This window comes from Rosa rugosa, chromosome 6, assembly GCF_958449725.1.
Source record: "Rosa rugosa chromosome 6, drRosRugo1.1, whole genome shotgun sequence".
Classification (NCBI taxonomy): domain Eukaryota; kingdom Viridiplantae; phylum Streptophyta; class Magnoliopsida; order Rosales; family Rosaceae; genus Rosa; species Rosa rugosa.
The window spans coordinates 43,125,056-43,142,562 of NC_084825.1; positions in this window are offsets into that span (position 1 = coordinate 43,125,056).

Here is a 17,507-nt window from a genome sequence, read left to right on the forward strand (position 1 = left end):
AGCAAACGGCTAAATTTATTTATTTGTTATATAAAACGAATTAGTAGGCTTTATAAAAAAAATGTGTCTACTCAAGCGAATGAATAACATGATCGAACTTTTTATGAATGTGCATTAACTGTATAATATGATTTGAGCAGCAGTTTTTTGATGTAGAAATTGGTGGCCTGTGCGACTTAGAAGTTAGGTGAAGTGTTAAAAAACCTACAACAGTTCAAAAAATCTCATAACAATATAACAGCATTTTTGGTATTAATTTGGTCCTCATGATGAATTTTTTTTGTTTTTGTTCACTCAACAGCCAGAAAAATTGTCAAAGACTACAAACACTTAAGAACAAAGAGATTGGTGGGGAAACAACCAACTCTCTACCCAAGCACTGCAACTCATTACATTCTCTGAAAGCTCACTTAAATGCAAGCCTAGTACACATAAAAATAGCCTCGCCTCCAAAGGAAACATCATTCAACTACACCTCACTTGCCTACACGAAATTGTGGTACAAATGAAACATAGAAACATTTCAGAAAGCTCCTAGAAGCTATCCTTACACACACTAGACTTGGAAAAAACGCCAGTCACATTCAAGATAGTTACCAACTCTCGTAGAAGCCATGATTCGAATAGACTAGCACTTGAAGACCATCGAAAGGCCCAACCTGCCCAAGTATATCCAAAATCTCGGCCAAGCCATGCCAAGCACTAAGTGATCTGTGAGGGTGGCAATGAACCTCCTTGAAAGCCCCCTAAGAAATGCCCAAACACGAACAACCTGGAACAAGGTCAGATCTGATCAACACCAACCAGAACGAAACTAGCAAACCTCCAAGCATCAGTTAATAATATTAATGTAAGTGGCATTAATATATAAAAGAGGAGTTAATACTGTTAACTCCTCTTTTTTTGGGTGCCAATAGTATTAACTCCTCCGTTATAGAATAATCACTCTAATTTTTTTTTGGTACTTAGGGTTTGAGAGAGAACGCCGCCCATGGGTAGGTGTTTCTGCACCTCCCTCCATCTCCGATGGAGCAAACTTCCGGCACTTCCTCTGGTGTCGCAGCTGTCGAGTACGGTCTAGGCCGTCTCTTCCTTTTACCCTTTTTTCTCCAAGAAGACGAGAACCTTGACCCATTCTGAGGCAGTGGTTTTCTCTCCTCCTCAAATTGGTTTGAATTGGAGATTGAGGTCGTTTTCTGTTCATCGCCTATTTGGATTGGCGGCTGCTGGTGACTGGAAGATCTGGGATCCAGGGCTCTTGACGACGTCATGGAGGTCAGTTTTTCGTTTAGGACCTCGCTATCCTTCAAGAATTGAGGCTCCGGCAGGGTTGCGATTGGACTGGGTTCTGATGGGGTTCTTTCACCATGACTGGCAGCCACACTGGTGGCGTCGCCTATATGTGTCGACGATGGAGAGGCATATTGGGGATGCTATAGATCGGTTGAGGCAGGTTCGCAGGTTGACTTTCCGGCTGGATCGTCCGACTCTGACACCTCCATTACCGGTTTGTGGGGCTGCATTTGATGGAGATTGCTTAGGAGTTTCCGTCTACTTCTTCTGGATAGTCGACAGACACCGACAAAGGCGCTACTCGCGAAGACGGCGCAGCTCGCGGGGTGGTGCAGAGGCGGCTTCTTGGCGAGTCGGCGGCGCAGTGAATGTTAGCAGTGTTGGTCAGATTGTAGGGAGAAGACCTAGTTGGGCTTGGGCTCAAGTTTATAATTTGGACTTGGGCCTGAGTCTTATTGGGTGGACTTTTAAGTTTTGGATCCGGATTTGGGATCCAGGACGGCTTTCAGTTCGGCATCTACCTTATAATTTTTATTGGGATCAATACCTGCGAGGAACTGTTGGGATTATTGGTCTGAGGTTGTCAGCGAGTCTACTGATGGATTCTGCGGAAAAATTTTATTGTCAAATTCTTATTAGTTTACTCCCCCCTGAGCTTCACTCAATTGGTGGAGTGGTATTGCGTTTAGCGGTGTCTCTTTCTGACGGCCCTACTGAGGCGGGTCACTGTGTAATATTGCTTTTTCCATATTGAATAAAAATGGCTGATCTCCTTTACTCAAAAAAAAAAAAAAAAAAAAAAAACTCCTCCGTTAATTTAGTAGTTATTATAATTACTTCTTACTTTGCATTACTTTTACTATTCATGCTTTATTTTTTTTCTTATTTTTAGTCAGTGATCAGTGACTAATTATCTTGATCAAAATAGTCATGAGTTTTGTGGTGGAGAGAGAGAGAGGGGGGGGGGGGGGGGTAATAATACCTTTGGCAAATACAAGTTAACGGTGTAATTATCGGAGGGTACTAAAAATGGGGGCGGGATCCGTGGCATCACAAATTATAGTTAAAATTATACTTCAATTATCAACTGTTAGATTAAAAGACTGTCAATGGATGAGATGAGTCATAAAGAATAAATCATTATCTTTGTTTTCTTTTCTTTTTAATTAATTAACCAAATCTCTTATTATTTTCCTTTCTCACTTAATTAATTTAATCACAACTAAAAAAAAAGAAAAAATACTGAAGCCATCAACCTCTCTCCTTGAGAAACCCTACAGCCGACCTTTCCGAGTGCAAATTCGTGCTCGTCCGGTGGCTTCCTGCCTTTTGGGCTAGCTCCGGCCGCGCTGATGTCTTGAGGCTGCTACCAGACGGGTTCTCGACGTTTCTGGTTTGAGGGCGCTCTTTGGGCTCGGGGTTTACCGAATGGCTTGGCATTGTTTCTGGGGCATCCCTGCTGAGCGGCGGTTGTGCTAACTAGAGACTGCACGGCCGTGTTGATAGCGACTTGGATCGGAGGCGACGTAGATTCTGAATCGACAGCAGTGAGTATCGTTAGGCGCTGGATCGAGGCAATACGGTTTCATGGCGGCATGGAGCGCGAAAATCTGGTCGTGGCGTGACTCGTCGCGACACGGGCTGGGTGGAGCGGGTCGGTGATGCTGTTGCAGCTGATACGTACGACATGGCGTCTGGCAGATGGTTGTAGGCCTGGACCGAGCTTGCTTGATGGGCTCTGGGTGGACCTCTTCCTTCAGAGGCTCTTGGGCTTAGTAAATTGGGTTGGAGCCGGGTGTGGACTCCCTTTGTGGGTTCACATTGGGCTGGGCTGCTGTTTTAGACTAAGTTTAGTCTTTTGCTTACAATAATTTCCTACTTTGTTAGGGAGCTATGCTTCTAGGGTTTTAGTGCGCGTCATCGAGTCTAGTTTACTCTGCCTATTTACTATGTAGTAGTCAATAGTCTATAGGCTCCCTTTCTGAACATGGAACCGTCAAATGATTGGACCTAATCTATGTATCACTGTGTTACTACCACAAACTCTTTGTCTACCCCTAGATGGTAGAGGGAGGATATGTGTGATGCCCCGGAAATTCGTATTTATTTTCCGAGGATTTTCCGGAATTTAAAGTGTGGGTGTCGGACGGTTTCGTGACTCGTGGATAGAGCGGAAGTGTTTCGGGCGAATAATTATTCAGGAAGCGTCATTTTAGGGGGGGCAAGGTTTGACTTTTTATTCGTTGGGATTCTCCGAAAACTTCCTTCACGAAAGTTGTAGAGCGCGTCGATACGAGTTCATGGACATGTGGAACGCAAGAATCGGAGTTCGTATGAAGAAGTTATGGCCTCGGAAAAACTTTCCATTTTTGTATGAAAGGATGAATTTTTGGGAAATTTGCAAAAGAGCCCAGATTTCCCAAAATGGAAACCCGAGCTCAGTCCCTCTCTCCCGAGCCCGCGCGCAGGCAGCCACTTTGCCGGCGTCGTTCTCGCTCCTCCGGCCACCGTTTGCTTCGATTCAAAAGTGGGTTTTGCTCGCCTCAATCCCCTCTAGAGGTCTGTGGAAGGATTGAAGAGAGATTCGAGCTGTGGAGGGAGCTACATCGACTGGAAGTGGCCGCTTCGGGGATGAAATCGCCTTGATCGGAGTCAGAGATTCCGGCCACCTTTGCCGGTGATTCTTGAGGGCTTTTGGAGCTTGGAGGACGTTGATGCTTCCCACAAGGTGGCTTGCATCGATTCAACTCGTGGAAGTCGAATTTTGGAATTGAAATTCTAGGGTTTCAATCGAGCTGTTTTGTTCTAAGGTAAAATTCGATCGATTGGTTCATATTTGGACTTTGGTGTAGTTATGAAAGTTTAAATTGGAGTTGAGACGAAGAACTTTGGTGTTGGGAGTTTTGTCAAATTCCGACTTTGGGCCGGCGGCGGCGCCGCCACTGTGGTGGTGTTTTCCGGCTGTTTCCGGCCACCTCAGAGATAGTTTCTGTTCCTGAGTTCGATCTACTCGTCGATACGAGCATTTCGATATATTGTTTGTAATTTTTGGAGATCGTATGAGCATGTTGTGATTTTTACGGTTTCGATCCGTGAGGATTCGAGCTTCCGATTGACTTGTGGTTTTGGCATATCGATCGTAGAAGTATTCCGGAGACATTGGGTGGTCTCGGATGTGGTTTTGCCTCGATTGGCGTCACTTTGGGGATTTTAATTCAAAACAGGGGTTTTGGACTTAAATCGTTTGCGGATTGTTGCTAAGTTGAAACCGTATGTGACTAGGTACTTGACGAGGTATCCTTGGACGGTTGTTTTGTGGTGTGGCTGCCTTGATCTGTATTGAAGACGCAGCGGGAATTTCGAGGTGAGTAAATCTCGCGATATGTGTTATGAGCCTAGTTACCATATTGTCTTGGAGTTATGGGATTAACTGTGACTATAGATGGTATTAGTGGCATTTTTGAATGGATGACTATGTGTGTGTATATATATATTATTGGGTATATATATATACATATGTATTCATGTATTAGTGGCTTCGTGGTGAATCTTTGTGATGATTGTCATGTAAGGCTTGTGTAGGAGTATCTGTGTGATGAGTTGGATGATTGCTACCTGGGTGATGACTGATGAAATTGTGTATTGAGTTGTGATTATAGGATATCATGTGTTGAGATACCATGGTTCTAGTATGACCGTCTTAAGTGAGACTTAAGATATGGTAGCTTGTGTAGGAATATTTGTGTGATGAATCGATGACATCAATATGATGAATCTTTGTGATGATTGTCATGTAAAGCTTGTGTACAAATATCTGTGTAGCTTGTGTAGGAATATTTGTGAGATGATTGCTATATGTGTGATGACTAGTAATGAATCTATGTGATGATCGCTATCTATGTGATGACCAGCAATATCTGTGTGAGGATCGCTATCTGTGTGATGACTGGCGATATCTGTGTGATGATTAGTAGATGATCGCTATCTGTGTGATGACTGGCGATATCTGTGTGATGATTAGTTGGATGATCGCTATCTGTGTGATGACTGGCGATATCTGCGTGATGATTAGTTGGATGATCGCTATATGTGTGATGACTGGCGATATCTGTGTGATGATTAGTTGGATGATCGCTATCTGTGTGATGACTGGCGATATCTGTGTGATGATTAGTTGGATGATCGCTATCAGTGTGATGATCAGTAGGATGATGGCTATCTGTGTGATGATCGGTGAAATCTGTGTGATGATCAGTGTGATGACAGCTCGGTAGCGGAGCTGAATTGTTATTAAGTTAACAATAATCGAGAAGACTGTTGTGATGGTTAGGGCTACCTACAGACGTCAGAGTGTGGGATTACGATGACTACTTTGACTTGAATTGCTTGACTTAATGTGAACTCCTGAACTAAATTATATGCAGGGGTTACTATGAATTGTTTTGCTTGTTTTGAATTGTGATTGCCTTGTTTTCTTCTTGATTTGATTGATTGTTGGTTTGATTTATCTTGAAGACCATAGTGGTGACGATTGTGCTCTGTGCGAGGATAGAAAGGTAATTCATTGTTTTCACCTTTGATGTCATGTTGATGACAAAGGCTCCTAGTGGGGAGGGAATGAGCGTGGTTTGGGATTCGCCGTAGGGCGTTAGAATGACATCAAACATTGCTTGAGGAAGTCTTGTGTGATTGAATTTGTGTAATGGGACGCTAGTTGAGAATCTAAGCATGAGGCTGTAGTCACCAGTTGACTTATGTAGGCACGATATGGAAGATTATGGAATCGATGGTCGTAGGTGTGAGCTATGTGTATATCGTGTTTAGGTTGAGGTGACTTAAGAAATGTGTTTTATTTTGTGGTTTTGAGTTTACTCATACGAGCTTCATAAGCTTACCGGGTTTGTTGTGTGGCAACCCGGTGCACTATTCAATAGAATTGTGTAGGGGTTAATCCTGCAGGTCAGGGTAATCATGGCTGAAGCTGAGGTGGCGTGCTGGCAACATTACGGGTAGGAAGCAAATTTTGTTGGCTTTGTCATTGTTACTACTTCCGCTATGTAGCAAAACTCTGTGGAGCATTTACGTTTTATTTTATTGATTGGCTGTTTAATTCGTAAGCTTATGTAATATATGACTCTACGGAGCGGGTCAATATTGACATAGTAGGTTCAGGGCATCAATATGTGTGTAGTTAAAAGGGAAAAAGTTTCCATGTATTTTGTATTGATGACTGAACGTTCACGCATGTATAATTATGCGGTTATATATCGATTTTTATTTGTGTTAAAAATCAGGGGCGTGACAATATTTAATGGCCCTTTCTGGAATTTAGATGAATGATAGTTACCCTTTTTGGGTTTGTTCAAAAAAAAAAAATTAATCACAACTAAAACTCATTGATTAAAGAAAAATAAAGAAATACAATCTTTAGAGGAATTATTTCCTCTTCTTCAACACTGTCTCTCTCCATGGTGTTAGCCAATCAAGAACATTCTCCCTTAACGTCATTCACTTTCATAGCTATCTCTGTATTGTGTTCAAATTCCTCTAATTGCAAATAAAGAGTGATATTTCAATTATCCAATACAACCCCAATTTCGCAGATTCAAGAGAAGTTTTCTTTCTTCATATCTAATATTAGGTCTATTGCTTCACCAATCGATCCCCAAAAATATATTTTCTTCTAAGTAATACCACTCCGTCAAAGGAAAATTCAGAGCCGCCATGAGCTGTAGTTGGGTCATTTGCAAAGTTTGATTGTATTTTCATTCGAGTAGGAGGTAATGATATTTTAGCGACGAACTAATGTAACCAAATAGTCTTCTATATTCGAAGCTAAGAACTAGCCTGTTTTAGAATATCAATAATTACCAAAATCAGTAATTTCACCAACATACGTCTACACCCATGATCATAAAAATCAATTAAAATTGCTCACATAAAAAGTCATACAAAGTCTTAGAGAGAAAAAAGAATGAGAGTTTCTATTGGGACCTCCAAATTTGCTCACTTGACCTCACTTTATTATGAATTATTAAATGACATATATAACCTACTATAAAATGACTATTAAGGACAATAATTATACTAAAAAAATATTATATTTATTTTATGTAGACTTTCCAATTCAATAATATTAGATTGTATTCCTTATTATTTTCCTTATCTATTTTCATTTTCCAATTTCACTACATACTCATTAAAGCATTCATAATATATAAGTAAAAATATGATTAAGATCATATGACATAAAAATGTATGATATATATGTTGAACACATATTGGTGAGGGAAAACCAATATATATATATATATATATATATATATATATATATATATATATATATATATATATATATATATATATAATTAATCATTTGGTACAAAAAATACAGAAACAAAATAAACATTAAAAAACGAATGATTTTTTTTTGAATAAAAACAAATGATTTCTTCATTTTTTTTTGTTGCACAGCTAAAATAGAAAAAAAAACATAATAGTTCATGGCATTTTCTTATTGATTAGACATTAATTTTTGAAACTCAGGCTTGATTAAGAAATTTTCTCAAAAAAAAAAAACAAAAAGCTAGATTAAGAAATGTATATTTAGTTAAGATTTATAGAGTGATTAAATCATTGAAATGACTAAATTTTTTATTTTAAAGATAATAATTTGTTTGCAAATTATATGAGTGAGGTTATTTGAGGAAGTTTAGTAAGGTTTAGCGAGTAAATTTAGTATTTGAAAATTTGATAAGAGGTGTGAAAAGCATAGAGGTCAAGTGAGTAAATTTGGAGGTTCCAATAGAAAAACTCAAAAAGAATTAAGGGTAATGTACTGGAGATTTGCTAGAATATGATGAATCTTGATTGAGCTATGTCATATTGATGAGGAAAGAGGTAGAGAAGAGATTGAAACTTAATCAATTTTTGTCGTTCTCTATCAAAGACCTCATCTGATCAATTCATTTTGAGTGTTGTTATTGGGACCTGCAAATCTGTTCACTTGACCTCACTCTATTATGAATTATTAAATGACATATATAACCTACTATAAAATGACTATTAAGGACAATAATTATACCAACAAAATATTACATTGATTTTCTATAAACTTTCCAATTCAATAATATTATATTGCATTCTTTATTATTTTCCTTATCTATTTTAATTTTCTAATTTCACTACATACTCATTAAAGCATATATATATATATATAAGAAGAGTTAAAACTATGATTATGTGACATAAAGATATATGATATACATGTTGAACGCGTATTGGTGAGGGAAAACAAAACAAATCATATTATGACCTAAATTTAAGTCTATCCATTATATTTACAAAAAAAAAAATGAGCTAGCAATTTTTAAAAACAAATATTTAAAAAATTAATCATGAGGTACATAAAATAAACATTAAGAAAAAATGATTAATCTTCATATTTTTTTGCAGAGCTAAAACAAAAAAAAAAAAGTTTTAAAAAAAAACCACAAAATAGTTGATGTTATTTTCTTGTTGAGTAGAAATTAATTTTTAAAACTCAATACCTTGTGTTTAATTTTTGTTATTGAAAAAAAAAATTATGCTATATGATTAAGGAATGAATATGTAATTAAGATTTATAGAGTAATTAATTCATTGAATTAACTAAGTTTTTTATTTTAAAGATAGGAGAAAATACAGTTTTAGTCACTCAACTTTCGCTTGATCTACACTTTGGTCACTCATGTTTATAAAATCTCACTTTAGTCACTCAACTCTAACTCCGACTATCACTTTAGTCCGCCGGTGAATTTTTCCGATAAAAAAAGTCACATGACACCTCACATGCCATTTTTTAAGGGTTATTTTCGTCCTATAATTTCAAAAAACTTCAACCTATATTCAAACCAAAGGTATCTCGTCTCTTCAACATCTTAAAAAAGATCTCACCCTTTTGAAAAGACAAAGACAAAAGCTACTGGCTTTAGAATCTTAGAAAGGGAGAGGTTAGCCCGCGAATCTCTGAACGTGGTATGAGTTAGTGATGGTGAACTTTTGGAGCTATTTCAGAATCGATGGAGAGGCAGAACCAAATAATGGTAAGCATGGTCCCTTGTACGTAGGCATTGTGCAGAATGAGTTTTCTCACTATTAATGGATTAAGTACATGAGTGGTTTAGAAATTAGGTTAAAGTTTGTTATTGGCATTTGAATTAAGGTTTCATAATCGTTATTAAGAAATTTGGTTTAGAGTTTGATTATTGACATTGAATTTAGGGTTTAGTAATAAAGAAATTGGGTTTAGGGGTTTTGTTCATTGAAATCCACTTAAGAATTTACAATTAGTTTTGTAGTTAAGGTTCCCCTTTGTTTAATATTTTCATGTATTGGACTTGATTTTTGCGTTTTGTTTTGTATCTATTGAACTGGAACTTTCAAACCATATAAAAGTACAAATCTGTTCCAATATGACAATCTAAAGTTACAGTAGAAGACAACTTGAATGGTGTAATTAAGTGCTTATATATGATTTCTTCCAGACTCCAGAGTAGCCAAGAACGATTACGAGACCACGACATAATAACTTGGCAACTTCTTGAACTTAGTTTTTAGGAGAAAATACAGTTTTAGTCACTCAACTTTCGCTTGATCTACACTTTGGTCACTCATGTTTATAAAATCTCACTTTAGTCACTCAACTTTAACTCCGACTATCACTTTAGTCCGCCGGTGAATTTTTCCGATAAAAAAAGTCACATGACGCCTCACATGCCATTTTTTAAGGGTTATTTTCGTCCCTCACCATTTACCCGCCGTTTTCCTCACAATTCCCTCCAAAATCTTCACAATTGCCTCCAAAATCTATGTCTTCCCTCTAATTTTCCTCCCTTCCCCTTTTCCTTAATTCGACCTGCCATTGTCTCTCTCTTATTAAATTCTTTAAACACATCCAACGAAATAACATTTCCAGAATGTATATGGTAGTTCTGTCCAATTATAGCACAATGGATCTCAAAATGAATTCACAACCACAAAATACATGAATCCCGAAATATTGCTTGCCTCCTAAACTTATGTTCCAAATACAGCAAGCATACACATTAAATCTCTTAACTACTTAATCAAGTCACAAAATAAAATATAGATTTAAACGTAGAATCTCATTCAAATAGAAGCATGTTGTTCATAAGTCAGAATCAGGGCTTCCAAATTGTCTTGTTGGTTCCTGCTTTTGGTTCCTTTTGGATCCCCACTTTTGCACAATTGCCTCTTGGTGTTTTAAATGGTTAGTTATTCTTTGCAGCTGACTTCCACCTCATTGGGAATCCTGTTTTACCATCAATGTAAACAGATGAGAAATTTGTTGGGGATGAGACCTTAGATTGTGAGCTTGAGTGAGGCTTGGGTAATGTTTGAGAGAAAGCTTGTGTAGATTAATTTGGCAGAGAAGATGCATAAGTTTGGCCTTCAACTCTATCACCAAGTATTTCCTGCACAATATAAAAATTTATCATTTTTCTTTCAAAGATATTTCAAATGCAGGTTGACTAAACTAATGTATTCATTCACATGATGTATTCATCCATTAATTACCTCAATTGCAGAACCATCATTTTGTGGTATCCCACCTAATTCAATGGTCACATTGTTTGGATTCTCAAATAGCACCTACACCATTTTACCAAAGTCACCAACTGACTTGCAATTCAATCTCACTACCTGAACTCTTGTATCTTAAATTTATGTTAAATTTCATTACCTGATTGACATTACCAATAATTGTAGTTGTCTCAATATTGTTTTCACTCGCACTTGGCACCTGCAACATTTTATCAATTTCAGCAATTTCCAAGCACTCCTAATATTACTTGAAGCGATATTTTACTACCTCATTGACAAAACTAGCACTTGGAGTTGTCGATCTCAACATTATTTGCATTCATAGATGGTACCTGTGGTATATAACAATATTTAGAAATTGGGTTGTCTAGAAATACAAAGGAGGAAGATGGCTGCAATGAAGCTTTGTTCTTAATCTTTCTAGCAATCAGAATTTTTAGGTAACAGGAATACCTCATTGACAGAACCAGCATCATTTGGAGTTGTTTGAACATTACTGGCATTGCGTCTTGCACAGGTTCTCATATTATGACCTTTCTTTTTACACATGGAACATGTGATGTTTGAATAGTAGCTCTTTGGCAATTTGGTTGTTCCAGCAGAAGGTGGAAGCTCATCTAACAACATAAAACATATATCAATATAAACAACTTGCAGATTAGAAAAGGAGAAATTAATATAACATGAAACTTACTTGGTTCTTTGTTTCTTGACATTTTTGGCCTCCCAGGTCCTCTTGTATACTTTGGAGGTGCAATTGGTCTTTCAACCACATCCCATTCATCAACCCCAGGTATAGGGTTTATTTGTGGTTCATAGGCCAACATGTACTTCTCCTGTGAGTATGCCTCATCCACAAACTGATAAGGTTCATAATTTTTTGAAAAAATCGCTGCAATTGCATGAGGACATGGCAACCCATTTAAATCCCACCGTTTGCGTGTACATGTCATTTGAGCCAAGTTAACATCATGTAAAGAGTTCACTCCTGATGCACACGCAACCCCTTTGCCTTGTATTTGAAATCTTAAGTAACCAAACTCTAGTGGTGTGTACTCATGGCTTCTATCTACACTCTTTTTCATGAGCTTTTCAATTCTGGGGCCAACCCTACTTTTCCACCTCATCCCAGCACATCTTCTATTAGATAGCCTCTTTGATATGTTGATTCTGAGCTCCTCAAAAAATCCAAGTATCGGCAGCTTTCTAGCCTCCAGAATTGATCCATTCCAAGACTCACTGTGGTTGTTACACAAAATGTCATACTTAACATGCGTCTTGAAATGTGATCTGCTCCAATGTTCAGCAGGCTTCCCAATCAACCAATTCCAAGCTAAGAGTGACTTTTCATGTATAGAATCCATGTTCTTATGGAAATGGTTTTTAGTCGTAGACCTTGCTGCAGCCCACATTGAGTTCTTCAACTCAATTCCAATGTTTCCATCACCCTTAAAGTTACTATACAAGTGTCTTACACAGTGTCTATGCTCTGGGTTTGGGAACAACTCCTTTATTGCAAGTTCTAACCCTTTTTGTTTGTCTGAAATGAAGGCATATGAATAATCATTATAAAGACTAAGATCTTCCTTCAAGAACTTTAGGAACCAAGTCCAGGAATCCCTTGTCTCTTTTTCAACAACTGCATAAGCCACTGGATACATTCCATTATTGGCATCAATTCCAACTGCCGTAAGTAACTGTCCCTTATGCACGCTCTTTAGGTGACACCCATCAAGACCAATAATACGCCTACAACCCTCTTTCCACCCTTTTTTCAATGCACCAAAGCATATATACATTCTTTTGAACCTCCTTATATCACCTTCTAAATTCTCATCTATCCAAATTGATGTATCAGGGTTATTTTTCTTCAAAATTGCAGCATATGACTCAAGCAAATTGTATTGGTCTTCAACGGTGCCTTCAGCCATTTTAGTAGCCCTCCTATTTGCCCTATAACACATCTGGTATCCTATTTCCATTCCATAATCCCTCATAACAGTTGATTGAATCCATTCTCTGCTCCATTTTTTGTCATGTATGAAGCCATCCAAATACCCTTTTGCAAGGAATGGGGCATTGCAGTGATACACCTTTTTAGCTATCAAACTACATTTGTGCTCCATATTCATGCTTTTGATTGAAAATGTAGGTGAATTGTCCTTCATCGATGCCCAAATCCTAAAAGGACAACCTTCAGTGGTCTTGCAAATCACTTCGACCCTTTTTCTATCATTTTTCTTAAATCTGAGTTCCTTCTTGGTAAATACAGAAAATGCCCTGACAGTGTCTTTAAAAGCCTCAGCATTTGGAAACTCCATCCCCAACTCAAAATGTGGGTTTTTGAGATCAATGTCTTGCCTGAACTCCCTCCACTTAGAGTACCTCTTTTTTTCCCTCCTTTCCCCTTTTATTCTTACCTCATCATCTTCACTGGTGGATGATTCACTCACAGTATCAAATCTCTCACTATCTTCATCTTTTCCATCCGATATATTCCCTTCATAGCCCATATCTTCATACTCGTTCACATTTCTGGGATCACCATCAACATTAGCCTTGAATAACACTTCATCATCTTCTGGATGCAACTCATAATCACTATCTATAAGATATTCATAGGTTGGATCATCACTGTCAGAAGTTGGTTCCTCCTCTTCCTTATCATCTACCTGATCAACATAACTCATCTCCCCTTTAAAACGAGTATCATATCTACTTTCTCTCCTTTTTTTTCCTACCGGTGGCCTTCCTTTTCACCATTTCTTTCTCCACTGCACCTCTACTTGAACTTCCAACTTCAACCAAATTTCTAGAGTCTGCAGCATATGCAAATGCATTTACCAATGCTTTGGCCTTACCACTTTTTCTCTTCTTGGTGCTTTGTGAGACTTTTCTTTTTTCCTTATCTTTGGAAGTTTTGTTTGCCTCAAATAAATGCACAGCAGCAACACCCTTATTACTTACAATCTTATCTACATTTTGCATTAAATTCTCCTCAACTGAGCCATCTCTTGCTTGGACCACTTCTTCTAAATCATCAATGACATTGTCAATATACTTTTCATGGTCCACATCTGGAGGAGCTATCCCGTTTTTCCATTCATACTCTGCTTGTTCTTTTCTTCTTAACACCTCCAGAAACAACATACAATTGAATTATATTTGTATTTTGTAGAAATGCAAGCATGTCTGTTACATCTTTGTCACCCTTGATGGCTAATAAACCCTCTCCATCTCTGCTTCCAGGAACCTTAAACCAATATGTTAATGGTGGGTCTCTATACCCAAGATCTTCAGCAAACCAGTTTAAAGAAGTCCATGCAATTATGTCTCGGCCGAGCTTATCAACAAACAACTTCTCACCTCATTATAATATCGACTACCACTTGTAGTTTTGTAGAATCTTCCACCATGATTAATCTCTAATGTGAACCATTCACCTAAAGAATTACACAAAGTATCATTAGACACAAGTTAATTTAATTGAAAAACAATAGGACAAACAACTATTTTCCATCATTAGCAATTTCCCATTAGGTTGCAACATATAGTAAACTGCATGGCAAAAATCACAGATGGTAGAGACATTCAAAATTGAACAGACTCTCACAGATATCACAGGTCAACATATCATGTTCAACATAAGCAACAAGTCTGTGCTCCCACCTTTTCGTCATGTTCAACACATTATTTTCATCATGGTAATTAATTATGCTCTCACCAGTAGAGCATATGAGACATTATTTTCATCATGGTGATACTATCCTGACAACACAACCATCGAAAAAAAAAAATTATAGACCCAAATCGTTTTGTACAAGGACTAAAATATCGAAGATCGAGGATATATCGACAGTCTGGAAAATGGAGTGCAGCGATGTCGTCCGACATCAAGTCACATGGTTACTTTTAATTTTAGCTGCGTCTGTGCGTCTTGCTATCCTTTATTATCTTCTTACTTTATAGATGCGTTTGTGCATCTTGTTATGTTTTATTGTTTTTCTTTCGATGCTTTTGCATCGCTCCATGTACTTCTCAGTTTTACTTAATATAGTTTGTCATCTTTCCCTTCAAAAAAAAAAAAAAAATCAAAAAAAAAAATCAAAGATAAAGAATAAATTTTAAAAAAAGAAGATGAACTAAGGGTATAATAGTTATTTTATCGCCGAAAAACTGCCATGTCAGCACTTTAACGAGATTTTTGGACGGAGGGTAACGGCAATGACCTATTGGTCCGAAATTTTGGAGTACAGAGAGTAAACGTGTGAAATTAAAAAGAGAGACTGAACTGTTTTTTTTCCTGAAAGTTCAGGGAGTAAACAGTATTTAACTCTTTGCTTTATTTAGATTATTAATTGACATGACTCTTGTATATAAAGCCGTCACAGGACCGGTCCTGAGTTTGCCGAGACCCTAGATGTAAAAATAAAAAATTAACTTTTACAAAAAGTTTCATTAATTAATTATTAAAAATTCAAACCCTCACATTCATATGGAAGGTTATTAATCATTTTTATACTAATAGTCTAATAAGTTAATTTTAAAAGTCAAAAATAAAATTGGATTCACAAAAATAGAAAAAATTATAATTAAATCATAATTTGAGCCAATAAAATCAGATAATTGGAGTAATATTATGGGTTTTTGTCCATTTACCCCATTTTTAGAGATTTTTTTCCCACTAACCCCATTAAGTTTTTTTAATTCCCTCTTATCCAATACACTCTAAGGGAGTCTTCCCTAATACAGTAATACCCCAATAAGATTTTTTTTTGTTTTAAATTTTTTTTTAATACCATTTGACCCCTCACCCCTTTGTTACTTAGAGAGAGAGAGAGATAGAAACCATAGGAGACTTCGTCGGCGCCCGTCACCAGCCGCCGGATTCCGGTCACCGGCTGCCGCCCACCGGACTTTTTAGAAAACCTCACCGGAAAGGTTTATTGCTCCAATAGACATCTATTGCCCCCCAATAGACGTCTATTGCCCCCAATAGACGTTTCGATTACCGAAATGGGAACTAATCTTCCTAAAATTACACAAATAAAACTTTGATTAAAGAAAAAAAATGAGCAGATTACATCAATTCAAAATGTCTATTGCCCCCCAATAGACCTTTAACAGACATCTATTGCCCCCCCCCCCCAATAGACCTTTATTACTTTCTAATCTTTTCTACATAATATTATTGGTCAACAATAATGTTGAATGAATACTATATTAGCTAAAACTATATTTGAACAGATGCAATTCCTTGCCAAAAAACCCAAAACAAAAATACATTTCAAGGAAAAAAAAAAAAAACAGAACAACAAATTCGGCTATAGCAAAGCCGAAGTTCATAGGGGACTTTCGTCGAACATGTGGTGGGCAGACTTGAAAGCCGCATTGTGGCAAAAACCAAATATTCAGCGTCCCTATATCAATCCATGTATAATGCAACCTAACAATTCACACACAAATTCCATTATCAAACAACCTCGATTTCAAAGAAGGAATAAGCAAAATGAGCAGAGAGAGACGGACCAGCTGAAGTCATTGCCAAACGATGCTGTGTTGCTACCTTCAGAGGGGAAAAGGAACTGGAACTGATGATGACGAAAAGAGGCGATGGCGGCGAGCTTCTGTTGGAGAGGAAAGATCCCACATTAGAAAAGTGACAAATAAAATATAACTTATAAGTGGGTGGATCTCACCCAATTGTACCGAGGCCTTTTGTGATTAAAACCAACACCTAACGGGTGGTTAAGTTGGGACAATATCGGTACAATGGTGGGCCACGGGCCACGCTTGTCGCTGTTTAACATGGTATCAGAGCGGGTCCTTCTCCAATTGCGTCTCCACGTAGGCACGTATCATGATCCCAAATTGGGGTTCCCTGTATTGCCATCGAAATTACCAAGTGTCCAATGTGGGCCTTGGATTGTATCGACCAAGTCTCCGAAATGAGACTTGTGTCCCAATTTCCAATGTGAAAATTGGATTAATTAATTTCACGTGCAAACCTAGAGTTAGGTTGCACGTGAGGGGGCGTGTTGGAGAGGAAAGATCCCACATTGGAAAAGTGACAAATAAAATATAACTTATAAGTGGGTGGATCTCACCCAATTGTACCGAGGCCTTTTGTGATTAAAACCCAACACCTAACGGGTGGTTAAGTTGGGACAATATCGGTACAATGGTGGGCCACGGGCCACGCTTGTCGTTGTTTAACAGCTTCATCTTCTGGCGGTGGAAGTCAGTGTTGACGAGGAGGTGGTAGTAGTCCATGGAGTTTCTCCGCTGCCATCAACCGAGCCATTTGGCGTCGCCGGTGCTGCGGGAGGCCTTGAGAGCCTTGGCTTCGTCGGAGAAGCGGTGTATCAGGCGCAATAAGAGAGTGTTCGCCGCCGCATTACGGAGGAGGAGGGAGGCGAGTAAGGGAAGGAGAAGGAGGAGAGATCGGTGAGCCGCCATGGCGACTCGGAGTGAGAGAGCTCAGAGCATGTAAGATCTAGAGAGAGAAAGTAGAGAGAGAGAGAGAGAGGTAAACTTGGAGGGGAAGAAGACGGGAATTGAAGAAGACAGAGAGAGAGAGAATCGGCGTCCGCAGAGAGAAGACAAAG